Source organism: Phalangium opilio, unplaced genomic scaffold, assembly GCF_054372755.1.
Source record: "Phalangium opilio isolate 3A_F unplaced genomic scaffold, DU_Popi_V2 ptg000078l_1, whole genome shotgun sequence".
In the NCBI taxonomy this organism is placed as follows: Eukaryota; Metazoa; Arthropoda; class Arachnida; order Opiliones; family Phalangiidae; genus Phalangium; species Phalangium opilio.
This window is the reverse complement of record NW_028324186.1, coordinates 3,250,303-3,260,158: the sequence shown is the minus strand read 5'-3', so window position 1 is coordinate 3,260,158 and position 9,856 is coordinate 3,250,303. Positions and strand designations below refer to the sequence as shown.

At 45.6% G+C, this 9,856-nt stretch overlaps 44 non-coding genes across 44 annotated transcripts; all 44 read right to left on the bottom strand.

Annotated features, from left to right (window-relative positions):
• Window positions 1-277: 277 nt before the first annotated feature.
• TRNAC-ACA (transfer RNA cysteine (anticodon ACA)) lies at window positions 278-349 on the bottom strand. The gene has a single exon. It is a non-coding gene; the product is annotated as a tRNA-Cys (tRNA).
• A 178-nt stretch (window positions 350-527) lies between these two features.
• Window positions 528-599, bottom strand: TRNAC-ACA (transfer RNA cysteine (anticodon ACA)). Its single transcript has one exon. It is a non-coding gene; the product is annotated as a tRNA-Cys (tRNA).
• A 307-nt stretch (window positions 600-906) lies between these two features.
• On the bottom strand, window positions 907-978 carry TRNAC-ACA (transfer RNA cysteine (anticodon ACA)). Its single transcript has one exon. It is a non-coding gene; the product is annotated as a tRNA-Cys (tRNA).
• Window positions 979-1,164: 186 nt separating this feature from the next.
• Window positions 1,165-1,236, bottom strand: TRNAC-ACA (transfer RNA cysteine (anticodon ACA)). Its single transcript has one exon. It is a non-coding gene; the product is annotated as a tRNA-Cys (tRNA).
• A 307-nt stretch (window positions 1,237-1,543) lies between these two features.
• Window positions 1,544-1,615, bottom strand: TRNAC-ACA (transfer RNA cysteine (anticodon ACA)). Its single transcript has one exon. It is a non-coding gene; the product is annotated as a tRNA-Cys (tRNA).
• Window positions 1,616-1,673: 58 nt separating this feature from the next.
• On the bottom strand, window positions 1,674-1,745 carry TRNAC-GCA (transfer RNA cysteine (anticodon GCA)). The gene has a single exon. It is a non-coding gene; the product is annotated as a tRNA-Cys (tRNA).
• Window positions 1,746-1,933: 188 nt separating this feature from the next.
• TRNAC-GCA (transfer RNA cysteine (anticodon GCA)) lies at window positions 1,934-2,005 on the bottom strand. The gene has a single exon. It is a non-coding gene; the product is annotated as a tRNA-Cys (tRNA).
• Window positions 2,006-2,183: 178 nt separating this feature from the next.
• On the bottom strand, window positions 2,184-2,255 carry TRNAC-ACA (transfer RNA cysteine (anticodon ACA)). The gene has a single exon. It is a non-coding gene; the product is annotated as a tRNA-Cys (tRNA).
• A 57-nt stretch (window positions 2,256-2,312) lies between these two features.
• On the bottom strand, window positions 2,313-2,384 carry TRNAC-GCA (transfer RNA cysteine (anticodon GCA)). The gene has a single exon. It is a non-coding gene; the product is annotated as a tRNA-Cys (tRNA).
• A 58-nt stretch (window positions 2,385-2,442) lies between these two features.
• Window positions 2,443-2,514, bottom strand: TRNAC-ACA (transfer RNA cysteine (anticodon ACA)). Its single transcript has one exon. It is a non-coding gene; the product is annotated as a tRNA-Cys (tRNA).
• Window positions 2,515-2,571: 57 nt separating this feature from the next.
• Window positions 2,572-2,643, bottom strand: TRNAC-ACA (transfer RNA cysteine (anticodon ACA)). Its single transcript has one exon. It is a non-coding gene; the product is annotated as a tRNA-Cys (tRNA).
• A 298-nt stretch (window positions 2,644-2,941) lies between these two features.
• On the bottom strand, window positions 2,942-3,013 carry TRNAC-ACA (transfer RNA cysteine (anticodon ACA)). The gene has a single exon. It is a non-coding gene; the product is annotated as a tRNA-Cys (tRNA).
• A 57-nt stretch (window positions 3,014-3,070) lies between these two features.
• On the bottom strand, window positions 3,071-3,142 carry TRNAC-ACA (transfer RNA cysteine (anticodon ACA)). Its single transcript has one exon. It is a non-coding gene; the product is annotated as a tRNA-Cys (tRNA).
• A 299-nt stretch (window positions 3,143-3,441) lies between these two features.
• On the bottom strand, window positions 3,442-3,513 carry TRNAC-ACA (transfer RNA cysteine (anticodon ACA)). Its single transcript has one exon. It is a non-coding gene; the product is annotated as a tRNA-Cys (tRNA).
• A 57-nt stretch (window positions 3,514-3,570) lies between these two features.
• TRNAC-GCA (transfer RNA cysteine (anticodon GCA)) lies at window positions 3,571-3,642 on the bottom strand. The gene has a single exon. It is a non-coding gene; the product is annotated as a tRNA-Cys (tRNA).
• A 179-nt stretch (window positions 3,643-3,821) lies between these two features.
• Window positions 3,822-3,893, bottom strand: TRNAC-ACA (transfer RNA cysteine (anticodon ACA)). The gene has a single exon. It is a non-coding gene; the product is annotated as a tRNA-Cys (tRNA).
• A 299-nt stretch (window positions 3,894-4,192) lies between these two features.
• TRNAC-ACA (transfer RNA cysteine (anticodon ACA)) lies at window positions 4,193-4,264 on the bottom strand. The gene has a single exon. It is a non-coding gene; the product is annotated as a tRNA-Cys (tRNA).
• Window positions 4,265-4,321: 57 nt separating this feature from the next.
• TRNAC-GCA (transfer RNA cysteine (anticodon GCA)) lies at window positions 4,322-4,393 on the bottom strand. Its single transcript has one exon. It is a non-coding gene; the product is annotated as a tRNA-Cys (tRNA).
• Window positions 4,394-4,451: 58 nt separating this feature from the next.
• On the bottom strand, window positions 4,452-4,523 carry TRNAC-GCA (transfer RNA cysteine (anticodon GCA)). The gene has a single exon. It is a non-coding gene; the product is annotated as a tRNA-Cys (tRNA).
• A 178-nt stretch (window positions 4,524-4,701) lies between these two features.
• On the bottom strand, window positions 4,702-4,773 carry TRNAC-ACA (transfer RNA cysteine (anticodon ACA)). The gene has a single exon. It is a non-coding gene; the product is annotated as a tRNA-Cys (tRNA).
• Window positions 4,774-4,830: 57 nt separating this feature from the next.
• Window positions 4,831-4,902, bottom strand: TRNAC-GCA (transfer RNA cysteine (anticodon GCA)). Its single transcript has one exon. It is a non-coding gene; the product is annotated as a tRNA-Cys (tRNA).
• Window positions 4,903-5,081: 179 nt separating this feature from the next.
• Window positions 5,082-5,153, bottom strand: TRNAC-ACA (transfer RNA cysteine (anticodon ACA)). The gene has a single exon. It is a non-coding gene; the product is annotated as a tRNA-Cys (tRNA).
• Window positions 5,154-5,210: 57 nt separating this feature from the next.
• TRNAC-GCA (transfer RNA cysteine (anticodon GCA)) lies at window positions 5,211-5,282 on the bottom strand. The gene has a single exon. It is a non-coding gene; the product is annotated as a tRNA-Cys (tRNA).
• A 300-nt stretch (window positions 5,283-5,582) lies between these two features.
• On the bottom strand, window positions 5,583-5,654 carry TRNAC-ACA (transfer RNA cysteine (anticodon ACA)). The gene has a single exon. It is a non-coding gene; the product is annotated as a tRNA-Cys (tRNA).
• Window positions 5,655-5,832: 178 nt separating this feature from the next.
• Window positions 5,833-5,904, bottom strand: TRNAC-GCA (transfer RNA cysteine (anticodon GCA)). The gene has a single exon. It is a non-coding gene; the product is annotated as a tRNA-Cys (tRNA).
• A 188-nt stretch (window positions 5,905-6,092) lies between these two features.
• TRNAC-ACA (transfer RNA cysteine (anticodon ACA)) lies at window positions 6,093-6,164 on the bottom strand. The gene has a single exon. It is a non-coding gene; the product is annotated as a tRNA-Cys (tRNA).
• Window positions 6,165-6,221: 57 nt separating this feature from the next.
• TRNAC-ACA (transfer RNA cysteine (anticodon ACA)) lies at window positions 6,222-6,293 on the bottom strand. The gene has a single exon. It is a non-coding gene; the product is annotated as a tRNA-Cys (tRNA).
• A 57-nt stretch (window positions 6,294-6,350) lies between these two features.
• On the bottom strand, window positions 6,351-6,422 carry TRNAC-GCA (transfer RNA cysteine (anticodon GCA)). The gene has a single exon. It is a non-coding gene; the product is annotated as a tRNA-Cys (tRNA).
• A 58-nt stretch (window positions 6,423-6,480) lies between these two features.
• On the bottom strand, window positions 6,481-6,552 carry TRNAC-ACA (transfer RNA cysteine (anticodon ACA)). Its single transcript has one exon. It is a non-coding gene; the product is annotated as a tRNA-Cys (tRNA).
• Window positions 6,553-6,609: 57 nt separating this feature from the next.
• TRNAC-ACA (transfer RNA cysteine (anticodon ACA)) lies at window positions 6,610-6,681 on the bottom strand. The gene has a single exon. It is a non-coding gene; the product is annotated as a tRNA-Cys (tRNA).
• A 299-nt stretch (window positions 6,682-6,980) lies between these two features.
• On the bottom strand, window positions 6,981-7,052 carry TRNAC-ACA (transfer RNA cysteine (anticodon ACA)). The gene has a single exon. It is a non-coding gene; the product is annotated as a tRNA-Cys (tRNA).
• A 178-nt stretch (window positions 7,053-7,230) lies between these two features.
• Window positions 7,231-7,302, bottom strand: TRNAC-ACA (transfer RNA cysteine (anticodon ACA)). The gene has a single exon. It is a non-coding gene; the product is annotated as a tRNA-Cys (tRNA).
• Window positions 7,303-7,851: 549 nt separating this feature from the next.
• On the bottom strand, window positions 7,852-7,923 carry TRNAC-ACA (transfer RNA cysteine (anticodon ACA)). The gene has a single exon. It is a non-coding gene; the product is annotated as a tRNA-Cys (tRNA).
• A 57-nt stretch (window positions 7,924-7,980) lies between these two features.
• TRNAC-GCA (transfer RNA cysteine (anticodon GCA)) lies at window positions 7,981-8,052 on the bottom strand. The gene has a single exon. It is a non-coding gene; the product is annotated as a tRNA-Cys (tRNA).
• Window positions 8,053-8,110: 58 nt separating this feature from the next.
• Window positions 8,111-8,182, bottom strand: TRNAC-GCA (transfer RNA cysteine (anticodon GCA)). Its single transcript has one exon. It is a non-coding gene; the product is annotated as a tRNA-Cys (tRNA).
• Window positions 8,183-8,239: 57 nt separating this feature from the next.
• On the bottom strand, window positions 8,240-8,311 carry TRNAC-ACA (transfer RNA cysteine (anticodon ACA)). The gene has a single exon. It is a non-coding gene; the product is annotated as a tRNA-Cys (tRNA).
• Window positions 8,312-8,368: 57 nt separating this feature from the next.
• TRNAC-GCA (transfer RNA cysteine (anticodon GCA)) lies at window positions 8,369-8,440 on the bottom strand. The gene has a single exon. It is a non-coding gene; the product is annotated as a tRNA-Cys (tRNA).
• A 58-nt stretch (window positions 8,441-8,498) lies between these two features.
• TRNAC-ACA (transfer RNA cysteine (anticodon ACA)) lies at window positions 8,499-8,570 on the bottom strand. The gene has a single exon. It is a non-coding gene; the product is annotated as a tRNA-Cys (tRNA).
• A 57-nt stretch (window positions 8,571-8,627) lies between these two features.
• TRNAC-ACA (transfer RNA cysteine (anticodon ACA)) lies at window positions 8,628-8,699 on the bottom strand. The gene has a single exon. It is a non-coding gene; the product is annotated as a tRNA-Cys (tRNA).
• A 57-nt stretch (window positions 8,700-8,756) lies between these two features.
• Window positions 8,757-8,828, bottom strand: TRNAC-GCA (transfer RNA cysteine (anticodon GCA)). Its single transcript has one exon. It is a non-coding gene; the product is annotated as a tRNA-Cys (tRNA).
• A 58-nt stretch (window positions 8,829-8,886) lies between these two features.
• Window positions 8,887-8,958, bottom strand: TRNAC-ACA (transfer RNA cysteine (anticodon ACA)). Its single transcript has one exon. It is a non-coding gene; the product is annotated as a tRNA-Cys (tRNA).
• Window positions 8,959-9,015: 57 nt separating this feature from the next.
• Window positions 9,016-9,087, bottom strand: TRNAC-ACA (transfer RNA cysteine (anticodon ACA)). Its single transcript has one exon. It is a non-coding gene; the product is annotated as a tRNA-Cys (tRNA).
• Window positions 9,088-9,386: 299 nt separating this feature from the next.
• Window positions 9,387-9,458, bottom strand: TRNAC-ACA (transfer RNA cysteine (anticodon ACA)). The gene has a single exon. It is a non-coding gene; the product is annotated as a tRNA-Cys (tRNA).
• Window positions 9,459-9,757: 299 nt separating this feature from the next.
• Window positions 9,758-9,829, bottom strand: TRNAC-ACA (transfer RNA cysteine (anticodon ACA)). Its single transcript has one exon. It is a non-coding gene; the product is annotated as a tRNA-Cys (tRNA).
• Window positions 9,830-9,856: the final 27 nt, after the last annotated feature.

Below are 9,856 nucleotides of genomic sequence, written 5' to 3'. Positions count from 1 at the left end.
TTAAATAAAATAAACGGAATGATCCGTGCTGTTACAGGGGGAACTCGGGTTTGAACCAAGGACCTTTCGATCTGCAGCCGAATGCGAGTTATCCCTCCTTGTTCCTAGCCGTAATGTCGATTTAACTAAAATAAACGGAATGATCCGTGCTGTTACAGGGGGAACTCGGGTTTGAACCAAAGATCTCTCGATCTGCAGTCGAATGCGAGCTATCCCTCCTTGTTCCTAGCCGTAATGTCGATTTAACTAAAATAATTGGAATGATCCGTGCTGTTACAGGGGGAACTCGGGTTTGAACCAAGGACCTCTCGATTTGTAGTTGAATGCTCTACCACTGAGCTATCCCCCTTGTTCATAGCCGTAATGTCGATTTAAATAAAATAAACGGAATGATCCGTGCTGTTACAGGGGGAACTCGGGTTTGAACCAAGGACCTTTCGATCTGCAGTCGAATGCGAGCTATCCCTCCTTGTTCATAACCGTAATTTCGATTTAACTAAAATAAACGGAATGATCCGTGCTGTTACAGGGGGAACTCGGGTTTGAACCAAGGACCTCTCGATCTGTAGTCGAATGCTCTACCACTGAGCTATCCCCCTTGTTCATAGCCGTAATGTCGATTTAACTAAAATAAACGGAATGATCCGTGCTGTTACAGGGGGAACTCGGGTTTGAACCAAGGACCTTTCGATCTGCAGCCGAATGCGAGTTATCCCTCCTTGTTTCTAGCCGTAATGTCGATTTAACTAAAATAATTGGAATGATCCGTGCTGTTACAGGGGGAACTCGGGTTTGAACCTAGGACCTCTCGATCTGCAGTCGAATGCTCTACCACTGAGCTATCCCGCTTGTTCATGGCCGCAATGTCGATTTAAATAAAATAAACGGAATGATCCGTGCTGTTACAGGGGGAACTCGGGTTTGAGCCAAGGACCTCTCGATCTGTAGTCGAATGCTCTACCACTGAGCTATCCCCCTTGTTCATAGCCAAAATGTCGATTTAAATAAAATAAACGGAATGATCCGTGCTGTTACAGGGGGAACTCGGGTTTGAACCAAGGACCTCTCGATCTGCAGTCGAATGCTCTACCAATGAGCTATCCCCCTTGTTCATAGCCGTAATGTCGATTTAAATAAAATAAACGGAATGATCCGTGCTGTTTCATGGGGAACTCGGGTTTGAACCAAGGACCTCTCGATCTGTAGTCGAATGCTCTACCACTGAGCTATCCCCCTTGTTCATAGCCAAAATGTCGATTTAACTAAAATAAACGGAATGATCCGTGCTGTTACAGGGGGAACTCGGGTTTAAACCAAGAACCTCTCGATCTGCAGTCGAATGCGAGCTATCCCTCCTTGTTCCTAGCCGTAATGTCGATTTAACTAAAATAAACGGAATAATCCGTGCTGTTACAGGGGGAACTCGGGTTTGAACCAAGGACCTCTCGATCTGCAGTCGAATGCTCTACCAATGAGCTATCCCCCTTGTTCATAGCCGTAATGTCGATTTAAATAAAATAAACGGAATGATCCGTGCTGTTTCATGGGGAACTCGGGTTTGAACCAAGGACCTCTCGATCTGTAGTCGAATGCTCTACCACTGAGCTATCCCCCCTTGTTCAAGGCCGTAATGTCGATTTAAATAAAATAAACGGAATAATCCGTGCTGTTACAGGGGGAACTCGGGTTTGAACCAAGGACCTCTCGATCTGCAGTCGAATGCTCTACCTCTGAGCTATTCCCCCTTGTTCAACGCCGTAATGTCGATTTAACTAAAATAAACGGAATGATCCGTGCTGTTACAGGGGGAACTCGGGTTTGAACCAAGGACCTCTCGATCTGCAGTCGAATGCTCTACCACTGAGCTATTTTCCCTTGTTCAAGGCCGTAATGTCGATTTAACTAAAATAATTGGAATGATCCGTGCTGTTACAGGGGGAACTCGGGTTTGAACCAAGGACCTCTCGATCTGCAGTCGAATGCTCTACCACTGAGCTATCCCCCTTGTTCATAGCCGTAATGTCGATTTAAATAAAATAAACGGAATGATCCGTGCTGTTACAGGGGGAACTCGGGTTTGAACCAAAGATCTCTCGATCTGGAGTCGAATGCGAGCTATCCCTCCTTGTTCCTAGCCGTAATGTCGATTTAACTAAAATAAACGGAATGATCCGTGCTGTTACAGGGGGAACTCGGGTTTGAACCATGGACCTCTCGATTTGTAGTCGAATGCTCTACCACTGAGCTATCCCCCTTGTTCATAGCCGTAATGTCGATTTAACTAAAATAAACGGAATGATCCGTGCTGTTACAGGGGGAACTCGGGTTTGAACCAAGGACCTCTCGATCTGCAGTCGAATGCTCTACCACTGAGCTATTCCCCCTTGTTCAAGGCCGTAATGTCGATTTAACTAAAATAATTGGAATGATCCGTGCTGTTACAGGGGGAACTCGGGTTTGAACCATGGACCTCTCGATTTGTAGTCGAATGCTCTACCACTGAGCTAACCCCCTTGTTCATAGCCGTAATGTCGATTTAACTAAAATAATTGGAATGATCCGTGCTGTTACAGGGGGAACTCGGGTTTGAACCAAGAACCTCTCGATTTGTAGTCGAATGCTCTACCACTGAGCTATCCCCCTTGTTCATAGCCGTAATGTCGATTTAAATAAAATAAACGGAATGATCCGTGCTGTTACAGGGGGAACTCGGGTTTGAACCAAGGACCTTTCGATGTGCAGCCGAATGCGAGTTATCCCTCCTTGTTCATAACCGTAATTTCGATTTAACTAAAATAAACGGAATGATCCGTGCTGTTACAGGGGAACTCGGGTTTGGACCAAAGATCTCTCGATCTGGAGTCGAATGCGAGCTATCCCTCCTTGTTCAAGGCCGTAATGTCGATTTAACTAAAATAATTGGAATGATCCGTGCTGTTACAGGGGGAACTCGGGTTTGAACCATGGACCTCTCGATTTGTAGTCGAATGCTCTACCACTGAGCTAACCCCCTTGTTCATAGCCGTAATGTCGATTTAACTAAAATAATTGGAATGATCCGTGCTGTTACAGGGGGAACTCGGGTTTGAACCAAGAACCTCTCGATTTGTAGTCGAATGCTCTACCACTGAGCTATCCCCCTTGTTCATAGCCGTAATGTCGATTTAAATAAAATAAACGGAATGATCCGTGCTGTTACAGGGGGAACTCGGGTTTGAACCAAGGACCTTTCGATGTGCAGCCGAATGCGAGTTATCCCTCCTTGTTCATAACCGTAATTTCGATTTAACTAAAATAAACGGAATGATCCGTGCTGTTACAGGGGGAACTCGGGTTTGGACCAAAGATCTCTCGATCTGGAGTCGAATGCGAGCTATCCCTCCTTGTTCCTAGCCGTAATGTCGATTTAACTAAAATAATTGGAATGATCCGTGCTGTTACAGGGGGAACTCGGGTTTGAACCAAGGACCTCTCGATTTGTAGTCGAATGCTCTACCACTGAGCTATCCCCCTTATTCATAGCCGTAATGTCGATTTAAATAAAATAAACGGAATGATCCGTGCTGCTACAGGGGGAACTCGGGTTTGAACCAAGGACCTCTCGATCTGCAGTCGAATGCTCTACCTCTGAGCTATTCCCCCTTGTTCCAGGCCGTAATGTCGATTTAACTAAAATAAACGGAATGATCCGTGCTGTTACAGGGGGAACTCGGGTTTGAACCAAAGATCTCTCGATCTGCAGTCGAATGCGAGCTATCCCTCCTTGTTCCTAGCCGTAATGTCGATTTAACTAAAATAATTGGAATGATCCGTGCTGTTACAGGGGGAACTCGGGTTTGAACCAAGGACCTCTCGATTTGTAGTTGAATGCTCTACCACTGAGCTATCCCCCTTGTTCATAGCCGTAATGTCGATTTAAATAAAATAAACGGAATGATCCGTGCTGTTACAGGGGGAACTCGGGTTTGAACCAAGGACCTTTCGATCTGCAGTCGAATGCGAGCTATCCCTCCTTGTTCATAACCGTAATTTCGATTTAACTAAAATAAACGGAATGATCCGTGCTGTTACAGGGGGAACTCGGGTTTGGACCAAAGATCTCTCGATCTGGAGTCGAATGCGAGCTATCCCTCCTTGTTCCTAGCCGTAATGTCGATTTAACTAAAATAATTGGAATGATCCGTGCTGTTACAGGGGGAACTCGGGTTTGAACCAAGGACCTCTCGATTTGTAGTCGAATGCTCTACCACTGAGCTATCCCCCTTATTCATAGCCGTAATGTCGATTTAAATAAAATAAACGGAATGATCCGTGCTGCTACAGGGGGAACTCGGGTTTGAACCAAGGACCTCTCGATCTGCAGTCGAATGCTCTACCTCTGAGCTATTCCCCCTTGTTCCAGGCCGTAATGTCGATTTAACTAAAATAAACGGAATGATCCGTGCTGTTACAGGGGGAACTCGGGTTTGAACCAAGGACCTCTCGATCTGCAGTCGAATGCTCTACCACTGAGCTATCCCCCTTGTTCCTAGCCATAATGTCGATTTAACTAAAATAATTGGAATGATCCGTGCTGTTACAGGGGGAACTCGGGTTTGAACCAAGGACCTCTCGATCTGGAGTCGAATGCGAGCTATCCCTCCTTGTTCCTAGCCGTAATGTCGATTTAACTAAAATAATTGGAATGATCCGTGCTGTTACAGGGGGAACTCGGGTTTGAACCAAGGACCTCTCGATTTGTAGTCGAATGCTCTACCACTGAGCTATCCCCCTTATTCATAGCCGTAATGTCGATTTAAATAAAATAAACGGAATGATCCGTGCTGCTACAGGGGGAACTCGGGTTTGAACCAAGGACCTCTCGATCTGCAGTCGAATGCTCTACCTCTGAGCTATTCCCCCTTGTTCCAGGCCGTAATGTCGATTTAACTAAAATAAACGGTATGATCCGTGCTGTTACAGGGAGAACTCGGGTTTGAACCAAGGACCTTTCGATCTGCAGTCGAATGCGAGCTATCCCTCCTTGTTCATAACCGTAATTTCGATTTAACTAAAATAAACGGAATGATCCGTGCTGTTACAGGGGGAACTCGGGTTTGAACCAAGGACCTCTCGATTTGTAGTCGAATGCTCTACCACTGAGCTATCCCCCTTATTCATAGCCGTAATGTCGATTTAAATAAAATAAACGGAATGATCCGTGCTGCTACAGGGGGAACTCGGGTTTGAACCAAGGACCTCTCGATCTGCAGTCGAATGCTCTACCTCTGAGCTATTCCCCCTTGTTCCAGGCCGTAATGTCGATTTAACTAAAATAAACGGAATGATCCGTGCTGTTACAGGGAGAACTCGGGTTTGAACCAAGGACCTTTCGATCTGCAGTCGAATGCGAGCTATCCCTCCTTGTTCATAACCGTAATTTCGATTTAACTAAAATAAACGGAATGATCCGTGCTGTTACAGGGGGAACTCGGGTTTGAACCAAAGATCTCTCGATCTGGAGTCGAATGCGAGCTATCCCTCCTTGTACCTAGCCTTAATGTCGATTTAACTAAAATAATTGGAATGATCCGTGCTGTTACAGGGGGAACTCGGGTTTGAACCAAGGACCTCTCGATTTGTAGTCGAATGCTCTACCACTGAGCTATCCCCCTTATTCATAGCCGTAATGTCGATTTAAATAAAATAAACGGAATGATCCGTGCTGTTACAGGTGGAACTCGGGTTTAAACCAAGAACCTCTCGATCTGCAGTCGAATGCGAGCTATCCCTCCTTGTTCCTAGCCGTAATGTCGATTTAACTAAAATAAACGGAATAATCCGTGCTGTTACAGGGGGAACTCGGGTTTGAACCAAGGACCTCTCGATCTGCAGTCGAATGCTCTACCACTGAGCTATCCCCCCTTGTTCAAGGCCGTAATGTCGATTTAATTAAAATAAACGGAATGATCCGTGCTGTTACAGGGGGAACTCGGGTTTTAACCAAGGACCTCTCGATCTGCAGTCGAATGCTCTACCAATGAGCTATCCCCCCTTGTTCAAGGCCGTAATGTCGATTTAAATAAAATAAACGGAGTGATCCGTGCTGTTTCATGGGGAACTCGGGTTTGAACCAAGGACCTCTCGATCTGTAGTCGAATGCTCTACCACTGAGCTATCCTCCTTGTTCATAGCCAAAATGTCGATTTAACTAAAATAAACGGAATGATCCGTGCTGTTACAGGGGGAACTCGGGTTTGAACCAAGGACCTCTCGATTTGTAGTCGAATGCTCTACCACTGAGCTATCCCCCTTATTCATAGCCGTAATGTCGATTTAAATAAAATAAACGGAATGATCCGTGCTGCTACAGGGGTAACTCGGGTTTGAACCAAGGACCTCTCGATCTGCAGTCGAATGCTCTACCACTGAGCTATTCCCCCTTGTTCAAGGCCGTAATGTCGATTTAACTAAAATAATTGGAATGATCCGTGCTGTTACAGGGGGAACTCGGGTTTGAACCATGGACCTCTCGATTTGTAGTCGAATGCTCTACCACTGAGCTAACCCCCTTGTTCATAGCCGTAATGTCGATTTAACTAAAATAATTGGAATGATCCGTGCTGTTACAGGGGGAACTCGGGTTTGAACCAAGGACCTCTCGATTTGTAGTCGAATGCTCTACCACTGAGCTATCCCCCTTGTTCATAGCCGTAATGTCGATTTAAATAAAATAAACGGAATGATCCGTGCTGTTACAGGGGGAACTCGGGTTTGAACCAAGGACCTTTCGATCTGCAGCCGAATGCGAGTTATCCCTCCTTGTTCCTAGCCGTAATGTCGATTTAACTAAAATAAACGGAATGATCCGTGCTGTTACAGGGGGAACTCGGGTTTGAACCAAAGATCTCTCGATCTGCAGTCGAATGCGAGCTATCCCTCCTTGTTCCTAGCCGTAATGTCGATTTAACTAAAATAATTGGAATGATCCGTGCTGTTACAGGGGGAACTCGGGTTTGAACCAAGGACCTCTCGATTTGTAGTTGAATGCTCTACCACTGAGCTATCCCCCTTGTTCATAGCCGTAATGTCGATTTAAATAAAATAAACGGAATGATCCGTGCTGTTACAGGGGGAACTCGGGTTTGAACCAAGGACCTTTCGATCTGCAGTCGAATGCGAGCTATCCCTCCTTGTTCATAACCGTAATTTCGATTTAACTAAAATAAACGGAATGATCCGTGCTGTTACAGGGGGAACTCGGGTTTGAACCAAGGACCTCTCGATCTGTAGTCGAATGCTCTACCACTGAGCTATCCCCCTTGTTCATAGCCGTAATGTCGATTTAACTAAAATAAACGGAATGATCCGTGCTGTTACAGGGGGAACTCGGGTTTGAACCAAGGACCTTTCGATCTGCAGCCGAATGCGAGTTATCCCTCCTTGTTTCTAGCCGTAATGTCGATTTAACTAAAATAATTGGAATGATCCGTGCTGTTACAGGGGGAACTCGGGTTTGAACCTAGGACCTCTCGATCTGCAGTCGAATGCTCTACCACTGAGCTATCCCCCTTGTTCATAGCCGTAATGTCGATTTAAATAAAATAAACGGAATGATCCGTGCTGTTACAGGGGGAACTCGGGTTTGAACCAAGGACCTTTCGATGTGCAGCCGAATGCGAGTTATCCCTCCTTGTTCATAACCGTAATTTCGATTTAACTAAAATAAACGGAATGATCCGTGCTGTTACAGGGGGAACTCGGGTTTGGACCAAAGATCTCTCGATCTGGAGTCGAATGCGAGCTATCCCTCCTTGTTCCTAGCCGTAATGTCGATTTAACTAAAATAATTGGAATGATCCGTGCTGTTACAGGGGGAACTCGGGTTTGAACCAAGGACCTCTCGATTTGTAGTCGAATGCTCTACCACTGAGCTATCCCCCTTATTCATAGCCGTAATGTCGATTTAAATAAAATAAACGGAATGATCCGTGCTGCTACAGGGGGAACTCGGGTTTGAACCAAGGACCTCTCGATCTGCAGTCGAATGCTCTACCTCTGAGCTATTCCCCCTTGTTCCAGGCCGTAATGTCGATTTAACTAAAATAAACGGAATGATCCGTGCTGTTACAGGGGGAACTCGGGTTTGAACCAAGGACCTCTCGATCTGCAGTCGAATGCTCTACCACTGAGCTATCCCCCTTGTTCCTAGCCATAATGTGGATTTAACTAAAATAATTGGAATGATCCGTGCTGTTACAGGGGGAACTCGGGTTTGAACCAAGGACCTCTCGATTTGTAGTCGAATGCTCTACCACTGAGCTATCCCCCTTATTCATAGCCGTAATGTCGATTTAAATAAAATAAACGGAATGATCCGTGCTGCTACAGGGGGAACTCGGGTTTGAACCAAGGACCTCTCGATCTGCAGTCGAATGCTCTACCACTGAGCTATTCCCCCTTGTTCAAGGCCGTAATGTCGATTTAACTAAAATAATTGGAATGATCCGTGCTGTTACAGGGGGAACTCGGGTTTGAACCATGGACCTCTCGATTTGTAGTCGAATGCTCTACCACTGAGCTAACCCCCTTGTTCATAGCCGTAATGTCGATTTAACTAAAATAATTGGAATGATCCGTGCTGTTACAGGGGGAACTCGGGTTTGAACCAAGGACCTCTCCATTTGTAGTCGAATGCTCTACCACTGAGCTATCCCCCTTATTCATAGCCGTAATGTCGATTTAAATAAAATAAACGGAATGATCCGTGCTGCTACAGGGGGAACTCGGGTTTGAACCAAGGACCTCTCGATCTGCAGTCGAATGCTCTACCACTGAGCTATTCCCCCTTGTTCAAGGCCGTAATGTCGATTTAACTAAAATAATTGGAATTATCCGTGCTGTTACAGGGGGAACTCGGGTTTGAACCATGGACCTCTCGATTTGTAGTCGAATGCTCTACCACTGAGCTAACCCCCTTGTTCATAGCCGTAATGTCGATTTAACTAAAATAATTGGAATGATCCGTGCTGTTACAGGGGGAACTCGGGTTTGAACCAAGGACCTCTCGATTTGTAGTCGAATGCTCTACCACTGAGCTATCCCCCTTGTTCATAGCCGTAATGTCGATTTAAATAAAATAAACGGAATGATCTGTGCTGTTACAGGGGGAACTCGGGTTTGAACCAAGGACCTTTCGATCTGCAGCCGAATGCGAGTTATCCCTCCTTGTTCCTAGCCGTAATGTCGATTTAACTAAAATAAACGGAATGATCCGTGCTGTTACAGGGGGAACTCGGGTTTGAACCAAAGATCTCTCGATCTGCAGTCGAATGCGAGCTATCCCTCCTTGTTCCTAGCCGTAATGTCGATTTAACTAAAATAATTGGAATGATCCGTGCTGTTACAGGGGGAACTCGGGTTTGAACCAAGGACCTCTCGATTTGTAGTTGAATGCTCTACCACTGAGCTATCCCCCTTGTTCATAGCCGTAATGTCGATTTAAATAAAATAAACGGAATGAGCCGTGCTGTTACAGGGGGAACTCGGGTTTGAACCAAGGACCTTTCGATCTGCAGTCGAATGCGAGCTATCCCTCCTTGTTCATAACCGTAATTTCGATTTAACTAAAATAAACGGAATGATCCGTGCTGTTACAGGGGGAACTCGGGTTTGAACCAAAGATTTCTCGATCTGGAGTCGAATGCGAGCTATCCCTCCTTGTTCCTAGCCGTAATGTCGATTTAACTAAAATAATTGGAATGATCCGTGCTGTTACAGGGGGAACTCGGGTTTGAACCAAGGACCTCTCGATTTGTAGTCGAATGCTCTACCACTGAGCTATCCCCCTTATTCATAGCCGTAATGTCGATTTAAA